At 45.3% G+C, this 22,356-nt stretch overlaps 1 protein-coding gene across 6 annotated transcripts in view; it reads right to left on the reverse strand.

Annotated features, from left to right (window-relative positions):
• Positions 1–10,226: 10,226 nt before the first annotated feature.
• Positions 10,227–22,356, reverse strand: part of LOC146822587 (fibrous sheath-interacting protein 2-like) — a 638,078-nt gene continuing 625,948 nt past the window's right edge. For all 6 annotated transcript variants that reach the window (XR_014962060.1, XR_014962061.1, XR_014962062.1 and 3 more), the window contains one exon: positions 10,227–10,420. The gene's annotated coding sequence lies outside the window, so the exon portion shown is untranslated. The remainder of the gene's footprint in view (positions 10,421–22,356) is intronic.

Raw genomic sequence — 22,356 nt, forward strand, 5'->3', positions numbered from 1 at the left:
TCCCATCTCCTTTTGAGTTTTTCAGGGAGACCCATGATCATACCTTTCAATGTCTTGTTGAATCTCTCAACAAGGCGATTGGTTTGTGGGTGGTAGGGTGTAGTAAACTTGTACTGCACTCCACACTCCTTCCACATGTGGATTAGGTAAGCAGACATAAAGTTGGGACCTCTGTCTGAAACCACCTCCTTAAGAAACCCTACCCTGGTGAAGACATCCAGGAGGGCCTTGGCTACTGCAGGAGCTGTAGTAGTCCTAAGTGGAATTGCTCCAGGGTACCTAGTAGCATGATCCACTGCTACTAGAATACATTTGTTCCCTTAGGCTGTGGGAGGTTCAAGTGGACCCACAATGTCCACTCCTACCCTTTCAAAGGGTACACCAACCACTGGTAGTGGCCACCTTTCTTGCCACTGGCTTGACAGGTAACACAGGAGCTGAAACTCCTTCACCTTTTGGTGCATCTGGGGCCAGTTAAAGTGACTCACTAGCCTTTCCCAAGTTTTGGATTGCCCCAGATGTACAGCTAGGGGGATGTCAGGAGCCAAAGTTAGGAGGAACTCCATGTACTTGTGTGGCACTACCACCCTCCTGCTGGCTCCAGGAGTGGGGTTTCTTGCCTCAGCATACAGTAATCCCTCTTCACAATAAGCTCTGTGGGTACCACTGACATCTCCCTTTGCTTCTGAAACAGCTTGCTGCCTCAGGCTTTCAAGAGTGGGACAGTCTCGCTGACCCTGGCACAGCTCTTCCCTAGAGGGTCCCCTTGGGCCCAAGAGTTCAACCTGGTAAGGGTCAAGCTCCATGGACTCAGTTCCCTCAAGGGTATCCAACTCCTCTCCCTGTGGAGAGGGGTCCTGAATGTTTTGCTGTACAGAAGCTGGTTCCCCAGTCTTCTTACCTTTTCTCTTGGTTGGTTGGGCCATTATTTCAGGCTCCAGACCTACTTTTTCACCCTTCCTCTTGCTCTGTGCTCTGGTTTGCACACACACCAATTCAGGGATGGCCATCATGGCTGCATGGGCCTTTAGCTCAACCTCAGCCCAGGCTGAGGTTTCCAGATAATTTCCAAGCAGACATGCAGCTGGCAACTTTGGAGAGACCACTACCTGTTTCAGGCCAGTAACCCCCCCCCCCCCCAGCCTAATGTCACCATGGCCATGGAATGACTAGTGGTGACACTGTCAGCGTTGGTGATTGGGTAAGACTTCCCAATCAAATATTGCTCAGGGGAAACCAGTGTGTCTTTCACCATAGTGACACTGGCACCTGTATCTCTCAGAGCTTCTACCCTAGTTCCATTCACCCAGGGGTACTGTAAGTATTTCTTTAAGTTGGGTGGCCACATAGCTACAGTGGCAAACTCCACTTCTCCCATGGAGACTAGACTTGCTTCAGTGTGTTCCCAGATTTGCTCAGGGTACATTTCTGATCCCATTTGTATACTTGCTGCCCCAGGAGTAGCTGTACTGAGTGCCTTAGGGGCTTTGTTGTGGGGGCAAGATTTATCTACAGTTAGGTGTCCTGACCTCTTACAGTTATTACACCAAGCCTTTAACGGATCAAAGTTCTACCCCCTATAGGGTTGAGGTACATAGAGAGTAGTTTGGGTCCCACTCATCTGAACAGGTTTTTGGGGCCCTTTGGAAGACTAAGACTTTTTATCTTGGGGATTCTCACCACCTTTCCCCTGGGGAGGCTTTATGACCACTTTCTTTTGGTCACCCCCAGTGGTTGTCCTTGTCACCCTAGTCTTGACTCAGTGGCCTGCCTTCTTTCCCAATTCTTGAGGAGAAATTAGACCTAGGTCTACCAAATGCTGATGCAACTTTTCATTTGTGCAGTTACTTAATATATGTTCCTTCATGAATAAATTGTACAATCCAGTACAATCCTGCACACCATGTCCAGCTAATCAACTATCCAGTGTCTTTACTGAGAAGTCTACAAAGTCAATCCAGGATTGGGTCTGGGGTTTGTGAGCCCCCCTGAATCTAATTCTATACTCCTCAGTAGTGAATCCAAATCCCTCAATCAGAGCTTTCTTCATGAGGTCATAGGATCCTGCTTCTGGCCCAGAGAGGGTCAGAAGCCTGTATCTGCAGTTACCAGAGAACAGTTCCCACAGGAGTGCCCCCCAGAGAGGTTTCTTTACTTTTCTGATGTCACAAGCCCTCTCAAAGGCTGTGAACCATTTGGTGATATCATCACCTTCCTCAAATTTAGGGACAATCCCTTTGGGGATTTTAAGGTCAGAAGTTTCCTCCCTATCCCTATTTTTATTATTGCTGCCACCATTGATGTGTGCTAAGCCCATCTCTCTCCTTTCTTTTTCTAGAGCCAGGAGCCTGGACTCTAGCTTTAATCTTTTGGCCAGCCTTACAAGGCTGTCCTCTTCACTGGTGGGTCCCCCAGTGATCTCTGTGGTACCAGAATCACCTGTGTGATCTCTGGTCCCCAGATGCTAATTCTTGGATTGAAGGGTATGGGTGCCATCTCCTCCCTAGGGGATAGTATGGGGGGGGGGGTTATTATCCACCTCCCCTTCTTCCCCTTCCTCATCTGGCCATCACCATGTTCAGATGGGTGGTCCTTAGCATACTCAGCCAAGAGCTCCTGGAGCCCTAGTTTGGTTTGTTGCTGGCCCATTGGTATATTTTTAAGTTTGCATAGGGACCTCAATTCCTTGAAAGACAAGTGCAAGTAAGGTGTGAGGTCGAGCTCTCCACTAGGTCCATGTTATTATTTTCACCAATAGCTGGGTTTGTTTGAGTCATTCGAACCTGACAGTTCTAATACTCTACCCTGACTATAGTGACTTTTATTTTTCTAAAATTCTAATGGGACTTAAGCAAGGCCCTAGCAAGATTTTTAGTATTTTTGGAAAAGACCTATCAGAATTCTAAAGGCAATTTTAAGAGTTCTGTTGTGTGATCAGATGGTAACCAAGTAGTCCAACACATGCAAGTTTGTACCCCACTGCTGATCCACCAATGTGAGAAAGTGGCTCTGTATATACTGTTCCCAAATAGGTACAGGGTGTACAGAGTCCACAGTCCCCAGAGGTTTGGCAGAGGCTAAAGTTAGATATAACCTTACTCTCTAAAGTGGTAGCTTGGTCGAACAGTAAGGCAGTATCAGAGGACAGTGTAAAGCATTTGTTGCACACACTCAGCCAGCAAATGGTCTCACACACTCAATAACTGAACTCTAGGCCAATGGTTTATATATAAAAAATATATGCTTGTTTTATTTTAGAACCAACAATAGGTATTAAAATATACTTTCTCAAAATGAGATGCTTTATATAAATACTTTTGCAATATGCAATTGTCTTTTGTAGAAAGTTACAAGTGGTTGCAATAGGCAACACAATTTTAAACACAATAATGCATTGAGTTCAATGGAAGTTTCAAGTTATTTGCAACAGATTACTTTTAGGATTACTTTTGGAATTCCAGGACTGGATCCTAGATTCAGTCCAGGGTCAGTACTTAGAATCAAGTGATAAAAGTCGACTTAATTACTGTGATGATTTTTAGGCAATATTTTGCTATTTTAAAAGTTGACACTTGGAAAATATTTCATAGAAAACAGTCAATGATTCCCTATGGAAGAAACTTCAAGTTGCAGGTATAGTATGTTCTCATTACTTTTGTAATCCAGTACTGGGTACCTAGACTCAGTACTGGGACCTTTATCCAAAACAGGTAAGCAATTATGTTTTCAGAAGTTATACGATTTTTAAAGAATATTTAAAGTTTGCATAAATTGAGAGAAGAAATTTCACAGAAAAACAGTCAATGGTTTCCTATGGGAGAAAATTGGGTTACTGGTAAGTACAGTTGTAAGTATTTTTCAGTGCTGGGCACCAAGATCCAGCACTGGGAGCTCACCTCATAGCAGGTGAGTATTTTCGATTACGTTACTCGGCTGATTTTTGGTGAATATTTTATGATTTGAAAAGTCCACACTTAGAAGAAATTTCAGGAAAAAGCAAGTCAATGTTACCCTATGAAGAAAACTGAGTTTAAAGGTAAGTACTCGACTGGCAGAGTTAAGGTTCTGAGCATTGACTCAGGGGTCTCCCAGGGTCAGGTAGGTACAGTTGGTTCACCCTCAGCGGCACAAGGGCGGCCGGGTGCAGAGAGAGTTAGGCCCAATGTTATCCTATGAGAGGTAGGGGGGCCTTGGTTGGTGGCTGCTGAATAGAAGGCCACGCGGCTGTGCGAGGTGGGCTCCTGGTCACTTACGCAGGGCAAGTGGTGAAGTAGATAGGTGTAGAGGTTGCACTGCCAGGGCCACTCGGGTGGCTGGGTGCAGGGTGCTTTTGAGCCTTCGGGCGCTCTATTGATTTCAATGGGAAATCTCCAGTTAGAAAAAGACTGCAAGCTCGGGGACAAAGATTCTTCAGGTGCTACCACCACTTCGAGAGGTAAGTTGGGTAGTTGGAGGATAGGTAGGTACCCCGGGATTGGGCACAGGGGGCCGCGGGGCGCCGGGGTGCCTGTTGGTGTCGGGAAATCTTACCCTCTGTTGATCCCGGTTGGGGGGGCTCCTGGTTCTGAGGCTGCAGGCTTCTTCAGGAGTGTCGAGGGAGATCCTTGGGTGCCAGACTCGGGGTCACAGTCGCCGTGGGGCAATCCTCGTGGTCTTTGTTCACTCCGGCACAGGCCAGGCTTGCCTGGTGCAGAGTGTGCTGGGTTCGCGGTTCCGGGCTGCCGCCAGGGATTAGAAGTAGGTTTTGAGTAGAGCCTCTACTCATGGGCGTCCCAGGGGTTTAGAGTCAAAAGCTAGCCAGGTCCTTCGGGGTTTGTGAGGTTGCTGGCCACAAGAGATACCGGGTTGGAGCAGGAGCAGGTTCGAGGGTCGACAGGCCGGTAGGGCTGGGGCCAAAGCAGTTGGTGTGTTCCTCTTCTTAGCAGCTGCAGAGCAGGTCTTCTTTCTTCTAGCTCTTCTTTGAATTTTGGAATCTGGAATCTGGGGAAGGAAGGTTCAGGGTGCCCCTAAATACTAGATTTAGGGGTGTTACAGGTAGGTGAAGGGCAGGGACCAATGGGTCCCTGTCCTGGGGTGGGTACACCCCCTATACTGCCTCTCTCCTGTGGGAGGGGGGCAGTAGCCTAATCCTGATTGGGCAGGGCTCCCCATCTTCAAGATGGCGAGAGCCCGGAGATGTGCCTCACCTCGCCTCCCCCACCTGAGGGGTGGGGTTGGCAGGCTGGCAGATCCCCTGTCCTTATTTGGGGTTTGCGGCCAAGCTTCCCACCAGAGTGGGGGGTTGCAGTGGCCTGGGGAAGCTCACAGAGGCGGCATGCCTTTGAAGCTTCCCCCTGCCCATCCTGGGGGAGGAGATTTAGCACCTCGCCCAGGATGTGCATTGTTGCAGACTCAGGAGAACAGGGGCTCTCCTACCCAGGGGTCCAGCAACATGTCTGCTGTGTGGCAGCCTAGGCAGCCTCAGAACAGACGTGGATTGTAGGTCAGGTTTCAGGGGGCCTCTCTGAGATGCCCTCTGTGGTGCTTGGTACATTAAATCCCACACTGGCATCAGTGTGGATTTAATGTGCTGAGCAGTTTGATACCAAACTTCTCAGTCTTCAGTGCTGCCATTATGGTGCTGTGGAGTTTGTGTTTGACAAGCTCCCAGCACCATGTACTCTTAAATGGCAGCACTAGCACTTACAGGACCCAGGAATGGACCTGGGTACTGTAGGGGCACAGGGCTCCTGCCTCTGTGCCCACACCACTGGCATAGGGCACCCAGCTAGAGGGGTGGCTGATGTATGCCAGGGCAGTGTAGGTTGTGGGCATGGCACACAGGGATGTGTGCCATGTCGTCTCTCTGTTTTGTCTTGTACCCAGACACTCAGCCTGCCAGGGCAGTGTGTGTGTGTGTTAGGGTACAGGGCCTCTAAGGGTGGCACAATGAGTGCTACAGCCCTTAGAGGCCTTCCCTGGTCACAAGGCCCTGGGTACCTAGGGTAACACTTACCAGGGGCTGACATGTGGCCAGGGTTTGCCAATTTGGTTTTGAGGTTTTTGTTTAGGGAAGGAACATAGGCCCTGGGCACCTGATTGGCAGGAGTCCAGGGCACACTCAGTCAAAGTACATTGAGCAAAAAGTGGGGGCATACCCTGCAAGAAAGATGGCACTTTCTCACAACACCTAAGGTAAGGAATCTAACTAATGTTTCTTACAGATATATCGTTACCGAAGATAAGTAACTTGTTCTATAGGTCGCAGAATGAACAGAAATCCTGGACTGAATGACCTATTCAGGCTTAGACCTGGAAAATTCCAGGCCTCTGTGGAATCTAACACCTTCATAGCACCGTTCACTCATTTGTGCGTCTCTTCCTGACATTTTATGTCACAGACATCTCAATGGGAAACAAGGTGTTTACTTAGTAAAAATGCTGAACTTAGAGCACAAATAACCCTGATAATTCTAGCTTAGAGGGAAATCTAAATATAAACAACAATGCTGGAGCTGCTCGAACTTGTCTTTGGAGACCAAGCATGCTTCATGAGACAAAAAGTCTAAGTTACAGTAGAGCCTTGGGGCCTTTTCTCTTCAACAAGCGCCCCGTCTCGTGTGTATGAAACAGATGCAGTTGTCGACAAGCACCGTCAAAGGCAAAACAACAGAATACCAGTTGAAGGGTGGGGAGAAGCTGCAGCTTGGCACGCAGCGCAAAAGTAAACAATAAAAAAACAGGCAAAGAGGTTACCAACATGTTGACATCCACGGTACAGTGCTGCGGGGGGGATCCTTTGCATGCAGCAGTGTTTCGGGCTTTTTTACAATAACTAGCAGAGTTAATGACTTTTCAAGCTTTTGCGGAGAGCGGGATGAGAATGAGTAAGCAAACCTCGAGAAACTGATAAGAGAAGAACATCATAAAGCAAGCATTGGTAAAGAAAATACAATGCTGAACCAATAGAAACAAAGAAAAATGAAAAGTGAGAAGTCCCTTTTAAGATATATCAAATCCAATAGCTTTAACAAACTGTTTCAGTCGCTGTAATGAACTGTTGATTTCTAACCATAACTGTATTGATCAATGCAAAAAAAGTTGTTAAATGTAAACCTGAGATAATTAAAAGAGGTAACTCTACTCACTCTAGTGCCAGTAATGTAGTAACCCTCAATTTAGAGATTTTTGAGCCACATCTCATACGATTTGGACAAGTTAGTTGATAGGCCTAAATGTTAAATTAAAAGAGTCCAATAATTTTTGCAGCCTGTTTGCAGGGGCGGTGGGTGAGATTTTAAAGTGGTGGGGCGCAAACGAATTAACATACAGCACCGTAGCGATCGAGCGCAGCGAGCGAGCCCGAACCCCAAAAGGGGGATTTGGGGGGGTTACCCCCCCCAAGAAAATTTTGAAAAAAAAAAAAGAAAAATCGTGCATTTTCAAGCAAATTTGAGAAAGCAGGAAGGTTAATAAAGCAATTGTGAAAGTGCAGTTATTACATTAATAGATGGCATAACATAGGTAGCTGCTTATTCAGTATTACCACAGAGCTTCATACATTCTGTCCTATTATGCTCAGGTGCTGAATTCAGACTATAAGACTCATGGAAATCTCAGCTCTAAGAGTAAAATACGTTTGACACAAGGCCGCCAAATCCCTTAAGATGTCCATGAACCAAGCAACCATTCCCATTGTAAACCGTTGCTTAAGAGCAGTGTGGGCAGTCCCTAGATAAGACACCCCAGGTACCTGAACATTTGAGATATGTTGAGTGACCGAGGTGGCCTCCACTGCTCTCGCTATCTCAGCGCATCACCTTTACACCCAAATGAGCCATCTCCAACTACACGCACAGTAGATCACATGCACGCGAACTTTGAACTGTCATGGACAAGGGTATTTCTCAGCACTCAGTGCGTCCCAGGCACGGCTGCCCCACCACTCGGAGGCCCATCCAGCTCACTCGCTGCTCTCCATGAAAATGATGCTTGTAACCGCTGCTCTGCATCAGGGCTGCCCAACTTAACACGCATCTGCATACAACGAACCTCAGTGGACTTGATCAACATGTTCATGGGTTATTCTGAAAAATCACGCTGAAACGTCCCTCCTGAAACCACTTTGGACACCCTTGCCTAGAACTCTAATCTCATCCTACTACTCGGTAGCGGCTTCCTATAAAGAATGAATATAAAAAAATAAACAGTACACACCCGTAAGACTACACTCTCTCTCCTGGGCCCAAATGTACTAAGGTTTTGTGTAGGCGTTCTTTGAAGAAAAGCAGTGCAAACGGGCGCTGTCGTCGACTATATGCTTTAAAGCCCTGTGGGCGCTCGTGCAAAACTATGCAAATGTGGGCCGTAGTGTTAACTCTTGGAGCTGCTGCAGGCCAACATCTGCCAACCTCTTTACCATTCCAGGAATGCAGAAAGTTGCATGCGTATGGGAAGCGCGGGGAACGTTTTCATCGACAGCGTTCCCCGTACAGTGTTTTTACCGACTCGTCTTTAACATACATGGAATAATATTGCTATCTATGGAGCACGCACGCTAGTTTTGAAAGACAATTTACTTCTTTAAAAAAAATCCGAAGATTACAGCGTAGAGCGGAGGGAATGTAAGCAGCATTAAGGTGAGTGCTTGAAATGGAAACCTAACAGTTGCGTCTCGTGGGGTGTCGCGGGGGGGGTGTATCGCGGAGGTGGGGGGGGGGAGTTTTGAAATAAAATTAAAGAATCCTACCTGAGCAGGTCGGTCCGCTGCCTCGGGTGACGGGTCCGTTGGCGCAATGGCGCCTACACTCGGGAACAGCCACGCATACATCACTGACTGCTTGCAAGTGGGCGTGCAAAACCCTCTCAGCCAATCCTGGCGCTGCTGGCAGCGCCAGGATTGGCTGCGGGCACGTTTTACACTCCGCCCGCCTGCCCATTAGGAGACCGAGGTTTGAGCCTTTGCTCAACCCTCGCTCTCCTAATGGGCATGCACCAGAACTGCAAACACAAGTGCGCATGACTGGGCACGGTGCGAAAATTCGTCCTCCGTCCCCACTCATGCGCACTTGTGCATTGTGCTGCTCCATGCCCCTGGTGACGGTCTGACTGCATGTCAGTCAACATGACGCTAGACCGCCCACGGGTAGTCTGACGTCATGCTGACTGACATAATTGTCAGTTATTCTCAGCCGCGGGTCCAAGCTCTTGCTGCGCATTCACGACGATTTTTCAGAGCTTCTCAGTCTGTACTTATATCCACAAGCATGCGAGAGCCATGCAGCCGCGGGTCCAAGCAGGGCTGGCTGGTGGGGCTACGCCCCTACGCCCCAATGGACGCACCGCGGCTGCCTGTTTGTGGTCCTGGCCAGCAATACTTTATCATCTGCTTACACCAGTACAGGGATTGGTCTTCTACCAACTCGGGGGAAGTCACCACCTTGCTGCAAACAACAGTTTTCTATTCTAGATGTGTAAATTGTGAGATACTCTAACCTCTCTGAGTGACTGGCGGACGTTTTCTATCCCTTTGGCCTGAATACTATCTTTAGATACAAAGGGAGAGCAGCTTGGTATCACAGCACTCCTACAGATGGCAAGGTAACCTTTCTTTTTTTTTTTTTGGTATATGTTTATTGAGAAGTACATGTCAGTTTTTTTTTTTTGTAAAGGTACCCTTTCTTGTGATATTATGACACAAATGGCAGCAGTCTGAAAAATTATATGGGCTTGTTGAATAGTAGGACTGCGATACAGGCTCATGCCAGCAACCGGCTCATCAAGATTTGAAATATTGATAGATTCTATGCAAAGCGCACCACTATTCTTTAGAAAGGGAGTAGGGAATGATGGAGGCGTTCAGAAGAAGATGAGCAAGTGAGGGTTTGGCCTCTTCCTGGGCTGTACATCAATACCCCAAACTCCTTAGTGGTTAGTAGTGCTTCCCATCCGAGGATCAGAGCCCTACATCTAACTGTGTAAATAATTATGTTTCTGAGTGCATCAGAGCTACAAACTAGTCTTTTCGATCAGTAGAATTACTTTTAGACCAGGCCTGAAGAATTTAGAGCTAAGAGTCTCATTCTAATAGTCTCTTTAATCCGGGTGTGGGATTACCATCCCAAAAAATAAGGCTACTCGAATGCAACACTAAATTATGAAAAACAATCAGGTCTGAAAGACGCAATGATTACTATCTAATAAATGTATTTTCATTGGAAGAAAATAAAGTAAGGACCTGATTTGAAATAGGTGTTTTATTATGTTTGACACATATTTGTCAATACCCACAATGCATATAAAATGTCTTAATCATGTCCATGCTTGACTGGAGTGCAGGATGATGTTTTGATAGAAAACAGTCTAGCGAAAACACTAGACAACCTTTTGGACTCGGACAGCCTCTGTGCTGATGGAAAAGAGGACGAACTTGCATGATAATCTGTGGGTAGACATGAAAACAAGCATGATGCAACAATGTATGGTACATTCATGCAAGTAAAAATCTTTTAAAACAAAAGATGAAGCAACATGACTTATTAAATGAAAACAACACAATCCTTATACTATGTGAACCAAACAACATGTTGAGGAAGATGAACAATAGACAAATTAATAGAGCAATATACAGAAGCTCGGAAATAAAAGACGTTCCTAAGACACACGGATAGGAAAAATTATATTGTTCTACTTTTTCATATCATCAATTATGCAGTTTTAGTTTAAGAAAAATGATAAAAACACAACTTCTTCTGTAAAACTGTAGAAGCAGATGAGGTTGAAATACTAAAGAAAAATACACACCTATGTACAGTGTTTTTAAGGTTTTATTCAGTTAGTCGACAATAACAGCGTTTTTTTGTCTACCATCATCATCATAAAACTTTATTTTCGATCACAAAGATCTTATAAAGTACATCTCGATTTCTGTGTGCCATAACCCACACACAAGTGTAATACTAAACAGTAATCAAACAGATTACAATAAATTAGATTTAGGCTGTAAATCAGAAAATACAACCGTCTAAAATCTCTCTCTATTCTAGTCACATTAGTAAAATGCATTTCAATGTAAACACATTTCTTTCACATAGGAGCATGCTTACACACATGCCCAGAAAAAAGAGGTCCATGATTCAGCAATTTCACACACTCTTTGTGGCTTGCAGGACTGTGACATAAAATCACACTAAACTTCATCAATCAGCAGAATCACACATTTATGAATAGGGAAAAAATAAATCAAAATGACACAAAATACTGATAAAATATTCTGATGGAAGCTCTTTTGTGTCTTCTAACATTTACAGTCTACTGCATAATGGGAGCTTCATGGGATGGTATCTGCAGGATTTCCACCCCGGGGTGCTTCGAGCGGATGGCGCAGTCCAGGCCCTGGGGGTTGGTGACTGGGTCTTTTAGCCTCGTGTAGGACTTATCTGTCAGTTGGAGTTTCTGCTGTCAGTTGGGCACTGCAAAGTTCAGTGTGGTCCTGGCAGGTAGGGCTGGGCTGTGTATGTGTCGAATTAACATTATATTTAGCCTATATAGAGTTGGTTAGCTTTAAAGGTTAGCAATATCTGTCAAAACAAGAGCGGTGACAGAAGTGCTGAAGGTCTTATGTGAGGCAGATCAGGAAGACCTTATAAATCCTGGTGTCCAGTCACAGGCCATGGCCATGACGCGCACCAAATGGTATGCAGCGAGAGATTTTGCTTGGCCGTGCTCGCATGCTCACTGCTGCAGCCAAACATCAAAGAGAAAGGTAAAGCGATACCCAAATTTGAGGCGGGAGGTCAGGGTGTTGAGTGCGGCTATGAGTAAGGGTAAAAAGACTTACTTGTGTCATGTGGTGAAAGATGTCAGTCTAATACAGGCAAAGGCCACACTTGCTCCAGTCAGTGCAGCTTAAGGGAAGCAGCCGGCCAGTGAAGGGAGGGCCCAGGGAGAGAAAATACTTGAGCGTGTAAGGAAGCACTACCACACAATGGCACTATCACTCTCACACAAAACACCACTGTCCTATACCACTAAAAAATCCACACAACACAAAGCCATAACGTTAGTCCTTCCAGACACACACTCCCTTTAGTACAAAACGCCTGCTCTACCCTTTACTTGCTCCCAACAGACCCCTTTCTGTCACCACTAAACCTATACTCAGCTCTCCATCACATCCTCTACCAACACCTGCCACCTCTTTATACCAAAAACACACAACCAATCAATCTTTACACTCCAATACACCCCACATATTACCTCTTCCAGATAACAACTCTAACACAAACACTCATAACTCTAGTCCATCCCCTCTCACATACACCATTTTCCTGAAAAAGTCACCGCACCCTTTACCATTCAGCTTCCACTCAACAACAGTACTTTAAATATGAAAACTCACCCACATAAACACACACTATTTCATAATACATTCCATCACAAATTAGAAGCATACACCCACTTCCACCCTCCTGACTACACAAATAATACACATCCTAAACCATCTTTACTCGTACATTTGCTCTCTTTGCCCACACAAATACACCAACACTACTCTCCTTCAACTGTCTCTTATTCATTGCACAATTTAGAGCCTTAAGACAAGACCCACATGCTCCACCACCACCCCTAACTCATATACCTTCCACCCTAAACAGACGCAAACAAAATAAACAACATGCCACTGTTCACAACTTTGCATCTCAATGTCTATTACACAACAAGGCTACTTTACAAAAACAACACAGCTCACCAACTCACTCTCAACCACCATTTCCACCGCCTACACACACAGACCCATCAAAATGCCTTAAGTCTGCTAAACGTGGAAGACGATATAGAAACACAATACTATTGTCATCCTAATACAGCTAATACCAGCACTAATGACACACCTGCTACGAGTTAAAAAAATACTGCTCACTCTTCCACAAAACAGTCACAACACCACTAAAACACAATCTCTAAACTGATTACTAATAAATGCTTGATCACTCTCCAAAAACAAGCACCACATCTCCGACTTACTCACTAACACACAACCTGACTTAACTCTTGACAATTGAATCATGGTTAGGAGATGACATGGCTCCAGTGTTGCATGAAGCCATTCCTCTGGGCTATCAAACTGTCACACAAAATTGTATAGGCAAAAGAGGAGGCGGATTAGCTGTTATATTCAAGCAAACAATAAATCTCACTAAAGCTGCCCACGTTTCCATACAAGGTTGTGAGGCCCTCTTCACCAGATGCAACCCTACACCAACTTCCTCCTGTAACTTCCTTTTCCCTTACAGTCCTACATGAGCAATGCAACATTCTCAGACGCATGCCTAGACACAGTTTCAAACCTGATAACACTACACTCCAACCTATGCATTCTTGGTGACTTAACCATTTGGTTTGACAAACCCAATATGCCCCATCCAAAAACTAGCCTAGACACAGAGAACATACATCAGATCATCCACAAATCCACACACATCACTGGACACATCCTAGGCATACTTTTTTCAAATCCAGAACTAGTTACCTTTCAGAAGATTACTCCAATCACATGGTCAGACCATCATTTGCTAGCTTTCCAACATAAAACACATCTAAAACCACCTTACATGCATCCATCTATCGACTATGGAATAAACTCAATTTTGAATACTTAGAAACACAGCTAACATCCAACACAGATCTAGACACAATAAATTCCATTAAATAACTATGGGGCATATCAGCAAGGGCCGGCGATAATTATCGCTCAGCGCTCTTAGCGTGAGGATAATTATCGCTGGCCAACTCTGAATTTTATCGCGGAGATAGCGTGCCATCAGCAACGCTTATCTCCAAAGCGATAAAATTCAGAGCGCAAGCTGCCAATTGTGAGATTATCGCTGGAAATACAGCGATAATCCCACAAGGTTTGGCGATAGCTTGCTGATAGGGATAGACATACTTAGCCATGATATCCACCTTACATAGGATTTCATGGCTAAGTCAGAAAAATACCAGACGTAAAAAAGCAGCGTTAACCGCGGTTAGCGTTTGCTTTTTTTATCTCTAACAGGGTTAGCGATATTCTTGATAATAGGAGAAATGTCGCATAGCGACATTTCGTCTATTATTTTACTCTGCAACACCCCCTTTGGATCTCATTAGAGGTGCAAGGGGAAGTGTAGAGTAAAAGGGTGCTAACATGCGAATTTGCGTGTTAGCACCCTGTTGCTGATAGGGCGCTAGTTTTAGCTCTGCTTTATTGGCTTTAAAAGCCAAAAAAGCAGAGATAAAGCCCTTGTTGAAATACCCCTATGAGTGGCTACAAGAAGCTTTTGATAACCCAATTCCACTTAGAAAAACAAAACAGGTACCTTGAAGAAAAGCAGAACTAAAAGAGACAAAATAGCAAATTAGAAAGCAGCAACGCACCTGGCTCAAAACGAACAGCAATCAAGACAAACTTCCTCTACAGAAACATAACAGATTGTACAAGACAACAATCAAAAAAGTTTAAAAAAGGTACTATTCAGACAGAACTCAAAATGCTAAATGTGCAAATAAAGAATTCTATAAAATTTTCACCAAATTTCGTAAACCTAAATGCAGAGCAAGAACTCATACCATTACTCAAGAATTCACTGACAAACTGGCAAATCATTACACACCAAAGCAGACATCTTGGACTCCTATTTAAAACAAAGCAAAACCAACCGTACCAACCAATTTCCCCAAAAAGCCCTCCACGAATAAGCTATCTCAACCTCTGCATTCCGTCAAACAAGTATCATAAAGTAAATTTATGGACCTGGTCAAATCAAGCAGGCCAGCCAGCTGCCCTTCCGACCCTTGTCTACCACAAATATTCACACCAGTAAGAAGAATCATCAATAATTCTTTAACTAGGGAAATCTTTGTTGAAAACCTAAAAAAGGCATTCATACGCCCATTATTGAAGAAAACAAACATGGACCTATATGACCTCGACAACTACAGACTGATTACCAATGGGCTTTCCCTGGGCCAACTGATAGAAAGAGCAGCATTCAGCCAGATGTCTCAATTCATCGAAGAAAAATCCATTGTTAGACCCAGCGGTTTCTGGCTGGCTGGGACGCATTGAAGCCAGACAAAAACCACCGTCCTAGATAGGATGAGTACGATACCCTTGTCCGATAACCTGTGCTCACTCTTGGGTAGCTTGGCACAGAGCTCGTCCTCAGGGTCAAATTGTAAAGTACTGGCACAACACCACTCTTACAAAACACTGCGTAGGCTACAAAAAGAGACTCCACACAGTTAGTATAAAGCACTAGTCTTTGTATTACACACACATTAAAATCAACACAACATATACATTAGATATATACTTTACAGTTATATACAATTGTAGAACTCTCCCATTAGCAGCAGAATGGCATCAACATATATGCACTATTCAGAGGTATTCCAACATTCCCAATACTGCATTCCCTATACAGTTGCAATGGTCAAGAAATCACAGGTTTCGACTACACCTCGAGTACCCAGCTCCTCAGTCACTCAAACGGCACCAGCCAGCAATACATGTTGCCCCTGCTGGCTACACTTTGATTAGATTATCGGGACAACCTAAAGTAGAAGGAAGCAGTTACTGGGTTTCGTCCCGCCAGATTAGGCCTTCAAGCACCCAGAGGCACCTTCATGAGTGTGCGATCACTATCCCCTTGTAGAGAAAAGATTGTGACATCAGAAGCTGGCATGCTTCGCAATTGGAGAAATATTTCCCTACCGGTGGAGGTGCAAACTGCAGTTGCTCCTGGCAGCCAGCCATGGGTGCCCACAAGGCACAACAAGACTCATCGGGTCCAGTCATGATATTCTCCACAACAGAGTACTTTGTGGTGTGAGTTTTGGGAGAGGGAGCCAGTGACCTCAGACTGAGGCAGCCGATCTGGAGGTCGGAGATAGTCGAGGCCGGCAGCTCGGGTCCTGCTGATTCCCCCAACACCCTCCCGGACACAACACGCCACGGAGTGAAAAGCTAGCACAGGTCTCCAGTTGCAAGCACAGGTCCCTTGGGCTTGGCAAACTTCCCCTGCACTCCTCAAAGTCCTCATGTTTCCGTACCTCAGGTGGGCTACTGATCTTTACAAGCATACTCCTCTGCATAGTGTGATTACGGCATACATCAGGACCATCCTTGTCCCAGCCGACGATCACTTCCACGCGTTTCCACCACACCCTGCACGGTCCTTACACTCTCATGGAAATGGGGAGATCCTTTCTGTAACTGGGATTTCGTGAATAGAAGGCCAGTCAATTGGCCCTTGGAGAGTGTAGGAAAGTAGGATCTGCTTCATATGGCTACCCCTAATTTTTGCTTGATGTGATGCTGTTTGTGACTAGTCTGACTGGAATCCTGCTAATCAGGACCCCAGTCTATCTGTTTTCTTCCTAAACTGTTATGTTATGTACTTAGGTATACTCCAGATTGGATACTGGGGTACCTTTATAAGTCCCTAGTATATGGTACCCAGGTACCCAGGGCATAGGTATCCCAGGCAGCATCTATTATGCCATCCATGAGAGACCATGCAAAATGGAACTACAGGCCTGCCATTGCAGCCTGTGTAGGTTGGTGCATGCACCACTTACTAAAGATATAGGTTTACTATATCTAAGGGTCACTGCACTTAAAACCTACAAGTCACTCCTAAACTGCCCGAACACCACGGCATTGCCCTAAACCCTATAACACCGCCCCCAGCAAGACCCCCTACACTGCCCAAACACCACTGCACTGAACGCTGAAACACCACCCCCTGCACGACCACCTACACTGCCCAAACACCACAGCACTGCCCTAAACCCTAAAACACCACCCCCAGCACGACCCCCTACACTGCCCAAACACCACTGCACTGCTCTAAACCCTAAAACACCACCCCAGCACGACCCCCTACACTACACAAACACCACTACACTACCCTAAACCCTAAAGCACCACCCCAAGCATGACCCCCTACACTACACAAACACCACTGCACTACACTAAACCCTAAAACACCACCCTCAGCACGACCCCCTACACTACTCAAACACCACTGCACTTCCCTAAACCCTAGAAAAGTAACCACCACCCCATGCCCAATCCCCCTTACCTCCCCTATGTCGTCTCTGAGAGGTAGTGCACGTCGTTGTGAGGAAACGGAACAGCCTCTGTTTCCTTACAAAGACGTGGATCGTCTAAATTTTTTTAGAAGTCATGGTCATTTACCATACATACCTTTGCAACAAAATTCGTTGTAAAGGCATGCGTGGTAAATGACCATGCGTTCTAAAAAAATGGGTAGTAATGACTTCGCGATGTACAACGCATGCGTGGTAATGCATGCATTGTAATGGTATCGCGAAGTAAAAAATGTGTTGTTTACCGATCGAAACTGGCCCCTGTTCTTCAGTGAGTCATTTTTTTGATAAATTAGGAGGAAGCAATGTGTTTTTTTTATCGAAAAGTGCATTCTCGGCTGTTGTATTGTGAAAGTGTCCGCGTGGCCTGGTTTCACTTCCGGTGAGAGAGTGGAAGAGTCTGTTTGCATCTAAAGGGGTTCTGCTGTTGGACGAGGCCGGCGCGACACGTCATCAGAAAACACAGCTAATGGAAAGCGCTGTCCCCGAAGTGTGGAGCAGTGCCATGAGAGGTCAACGAGTGTGCGTCCCACCGCAGTATGACCGTACCGTGCTTGTCACTTCACTGCCCCGCCGGTGCACACAACTGGGCTCCCCACCTCGAATGCCATCTGCAGGGCATCTGCCCTCGAATCACTGGTTTCGGTTTCTGGAGTGGTAACATAAACAGTTGCTCCCAAAGGCCTAGCCTGAACACTTAGGTGAATATCCCCAGCTCCAGCCTTCCGTGGAAATTCTTTCCTAGCTCCCCCAAGTCGACGACGATGTCCTAATAGCACGGCTCCGCTCGCGACAGCGTATAACATCATAGGAGCCATAAGAGGACCTTGTCAGCGTGCTGACGTCAGTTCCACCCATTTTTTCCGTACCACCGAGGTAAACAGGTGGACCGACACATATCCACATGTATACATAGTATACTATATATATATATGCAGTTATACAGACACAACCTCACTTATTCATACAGATACTAACACATAATTACTCATGCAGCCAATCTCACAATTACTGACTCTCACATATAGTTTCGGTACTCTCCCTTATAAAGTATTGAAAATCTTGTGCGAAAGGAAGTTGAAGTGCCATTCCTTTCGAACACACCGCCCCCTGCCTTCAGCCTCCCCAAGTGTAGCATCCTAAGGTGGAGCAAAAAATTCCCTTTGTCTGTGTCATGTCGCTGTGAAGCCAGCAGCTCTCTCCCAATGCTTTAAATGAGAATATACAAATGCGGGTACTCATGCTATTAGAGTGCCTGCTTCAAACTGTGAAGTGCCGGTACTCTCCCATATAAAGTATTGAAAATCTCGTGCGAAAGGAAGTTGAAGTGCCATTCCTTTCAAATTATATAAGTTTAGGTACTCTGTACCTGCCCATTCAAAGCACTGCTCTCGCCCCATATAAATGAAGCAGTACACCCTCTTCTTGTGTTCCATATGCTTGAAAAGGAGACCATCCCTTTCTATTCGTGTAATGGCCTCTAACTAGCCTAACACGAGTAGTGATGATGATAGTGATGTGAAGAACGGAAAGTGCGCATTTAAAACAGACATTTTAGGGGAGAGGGTGAGGCGAAACACCAGAGCTGCCGACGTGGCACTGGGATACCGGGTTCGAGTCTCGGCATCAGCTCCGCACCCTGTGATTCTGGGCATATCACTTAATCTCCTTCTCCCGTGCCTACCAAAAATGAATGTTCCTAATGTAACTGGTGCTATTGTAAAGCACCCCAATGCTATCGTCAACTTCAATATTTAACCAGCGAGCGTCCAAGCTGGCATTTTGACAGCAGTGAAGCAAACTCTGCGTCTCAGCAGGTCACATGCACAGCCATTGGCTGCGTCCTCCGTGATTTGAGGGGGGCTGGTTTCCTCCATACGTGGGGGAGGAGGGCTGTGTCTCCAGGGAACCCCTGAGCCTCACGGACACCAGACTCACAATGCAAAGCACGCCTCACCCACCTTGAGTTCTCAAGCTACTGTCATTTTCCCTGGTAGTGTTTTTATCACTACCGACCTTGTGTGAAAATGACATCAGTGAGGAAAAGTCCCCACCAGCCCACGAAAACAGGAACACACCGCCCCCTGCCTTCAGCCTCCCCAAGTGTAGCATCCTAAGGTGGAGCAAAAAATGCCCTTTCTCTGTGTCATGTCGCTGTGAAGTGAGCAGCTCTCTCCCAATGCTTTGAATGAGAATATACAAGTGCGGGTACTCATGCTATTAGAGGGCCTGCTTCAAACTGTGAAGTGCCGGTACTCTCCCATATAAAGTATTGAAAATCTCGTGCGCAAGGAAGTTGAAGTGCCATTCCTTTCAAATTATATAAGTTTAGGTACTCGGTACCTGCCCATTCAAAGCACTACTCTCGCCCCATATGAATGAAGCAGTACACCCTCTTCTTGTGTGCCATATGCCTGTAAAGGAGACCATCCCTTTCTGTTTGTGTAATGGCCTCTAACTAGCCTAATACGAGTAGTGATGACGATAGTGATGTGAAGAATGGAAAATGCGCATTTAAAACAGAAATATTAGGGGAGAGGGTAAAGCGTAACACCAGAGCTGCTGACGTGGCACTGGGAAACAGGGTTTGAGTCTCGGCATCAGCTCCGCACCCTGTGAATCTGGGCATATCACTTAATCTCCTTCTCCCGTGCCTACCAAAAATGAACGTGCCTAATGTAACTGGTGCTCATGTAATGCACCCCAATACTTTCGGCGACTTCAATATTTAACTAGTGAGCGTCCAAGTTGGCATTTTGACAGCAGTGAATCAAACTCTGCGTCTCAGCAGGTCACATGCACAGGCATTGGCTGCGTCCTCCGTAATTGGAGAGGGGGCTCGTTTTCTCCATACGTGACTCACAATGCAAATCACTACCGACCTTGCGTGAAAATGACATCAGTCATGAGAAGTCCCCACCAGCCCGCGAAAACAGGAACACCCCGCCCCCTGCCTTCAGCCTCCCCAAGTGTAGCATCCTAAGGTGGAGCAAAAAATGCCCTTTCTCTGTGTCATGTCGCTGTGAAGTGAGCAGCTCTCTCCCAATGCTTTGAATGAGAATATACAAGTGCGGGTACTCATGCTATTAGAGTGCCTGCTTCAAACTGTGAAGTGCCGGTACTCTTGATGGAGCAGGGTTTTTACTTTAAACCCGAATACCTGTTTCATTTTCGCATGTTATAACTAAAAGTACTACTGATTAATTATTAATTATTAAAAGTTTGTCAAAGTCATGTCTAACCAACCTTATTAACAAGAGAATTACACGTGGGAATGCTATTGCATGGCTAAAATAATAAGTGAACTAAGTTGGTGAGCAAACTGACAGAAATAGATGTTGCTTATGTAATGTTATTGTGTTTTGCGCTTATAATTAATATGCATTAATGGCTTCTGATGTCGCAAATGGCTAGATAAATACACACACATAAGGGTATTAGCAGGGGAATAACACTGTATAATCATTTCCGTGCAGTAATTCTGTTTTATGTCTATTTTCACTTAAGTTGACTAATGTGGCCTACCAGAAAATGGCTACCACCCGCAGCCTGCATTCGAGTAGATGGAATTTTTGCAAAGAGGCTTTGCGCTGCCTGTGACCTTGCACTTCTGATGAACTGAAAAGCCATGATCATGATGACAAGTCCAGAAAGTCTGCCAAATGCCCCTGGAAATGGAGTTTGTTGCAATCTCAAAATATTGACTTTATGAACTTGTAATGATCCCACAATTGGATACAAATTTATCCAGTAGAGACATCCGTAAAAGTAACGAATTAGCTATGGACTAATAATTTCTATTCAGAATTTGAAGTTTACAATACATGAGAAAATTTCTTAATGTAACAAGACGACATCTTTTCCTGCTAAACGGATGAGGATTGTAACATTTCGTGATGTAATTTTGGTATAAATATTAGTAGACTAGAGAGGTCTAGCGCCACTTCTTCCCGAACTGATGATCCGAGGTCCCTATGCTGACGGAGAGGACGGTGACTCTACATGACGGCAGGAAACTCTAATTCTTCCACTGAGGACCGGTTCTGACTTAGGATCTGACATTTAGACAGAATAGGTAAATATGAGAGAACTGAATTTGCATTTAATTGGTTTTCTTACAATTTTAGATAAACAAATAATTCTGTTTCAATCTCTGTGTCGGGTGATTATTTCTGGTCATGTTTATTGAATTTATTTGTGTATTCTTTGAAATGTTTCGCTAGATTTAAAAGCAACTAAGTAGATGCCATTGACCTCAAAGTACATGCAGATTGGATAGGTATTAGAAGGTGTTTTCCCATTATACATGACACGGATAAGAGTGGTAGGATGAATGTTGGTGAAATGGGCCCCACCAGCGTGTGATGTGTGTATGCGTGTGTGACTGTGAGATCACTCCGTCCGTGGAAGTAGAGGGGATTCGGAAGCTCATATCTGCCCCAGTTTCTTGGTAGCAGAATAATGGTTTACTATTGTCTTGGTCTGGCGAAATTGCGTGTATATAGGCTTGTTGATTATTGATTGATATTTGTACTAACACTATATGTTGAAGTCGTGTTGACTTTTATGTATTGTGAACGGCTTCTGGGACGTAGGGAGTCGGTGACAGTTCCGTAGTAGAGCAGAGGGAGTGTTGCTCTCGAAAAAAGGCGGGATTGTTGGCCCTGTATGCAGACAGGGGAAAACGTGTGACAATTGAGGTTGCGCGTCGCATTGTCTGGGTTCGATGAGGTAGCATCGCTGTGTGTTGCCATTAGAAACGTATTTTCGGTGTGAGAGAAGTGTATATGATAGCGAAGGTTATCTGTGAAGTTCTGGTCTTAGGTCTCAGGGATCCGTATGGCATTCCGTTAAAGCTTAACACTAGAAAGGTAATAGGTATTCTCTGAGCTTGTTAGAAGGACAGGGCAGAGGTAAGCGCTGCTTTGTTAACGTGTGATAAAATTCTGTAGTAGGACAGACTGTTTGCTGTTCTCGGGAAAGACAGAAATTCTGTGTGAATGAACTACATTTTCTGGTGTGAATGAGAAGGCATTCTGGTTAATTGTGAAACTCTTAGGAGCATTCCGGAGAAAACAGTTAATTGGTGCTTGTTAGAAGGGTAAAGTAGAGGGATGTGCTACTTTATCAACGGAAGTAACGATTCTGTAGTAGGGAAGAGGTAAGCGCTGCTCTCGGGAAAGGCAGAATTCTCGTGGGAAAGGTCTTTTGCTGTTCTGT

Source organism: Triturus cristatus, chromosome 5_2 (assembly GCF_964204655.1).
Source record: "Triturus cristatus chromosome 5_2, aTriCri1.1, whole genome shotgun sequence".
Lineage (NCBI taxonomy): Eukaryota > Metazoa > Chordata > Amphibia > Caudata > Salamandridae > Triturus > Triturus cristatus.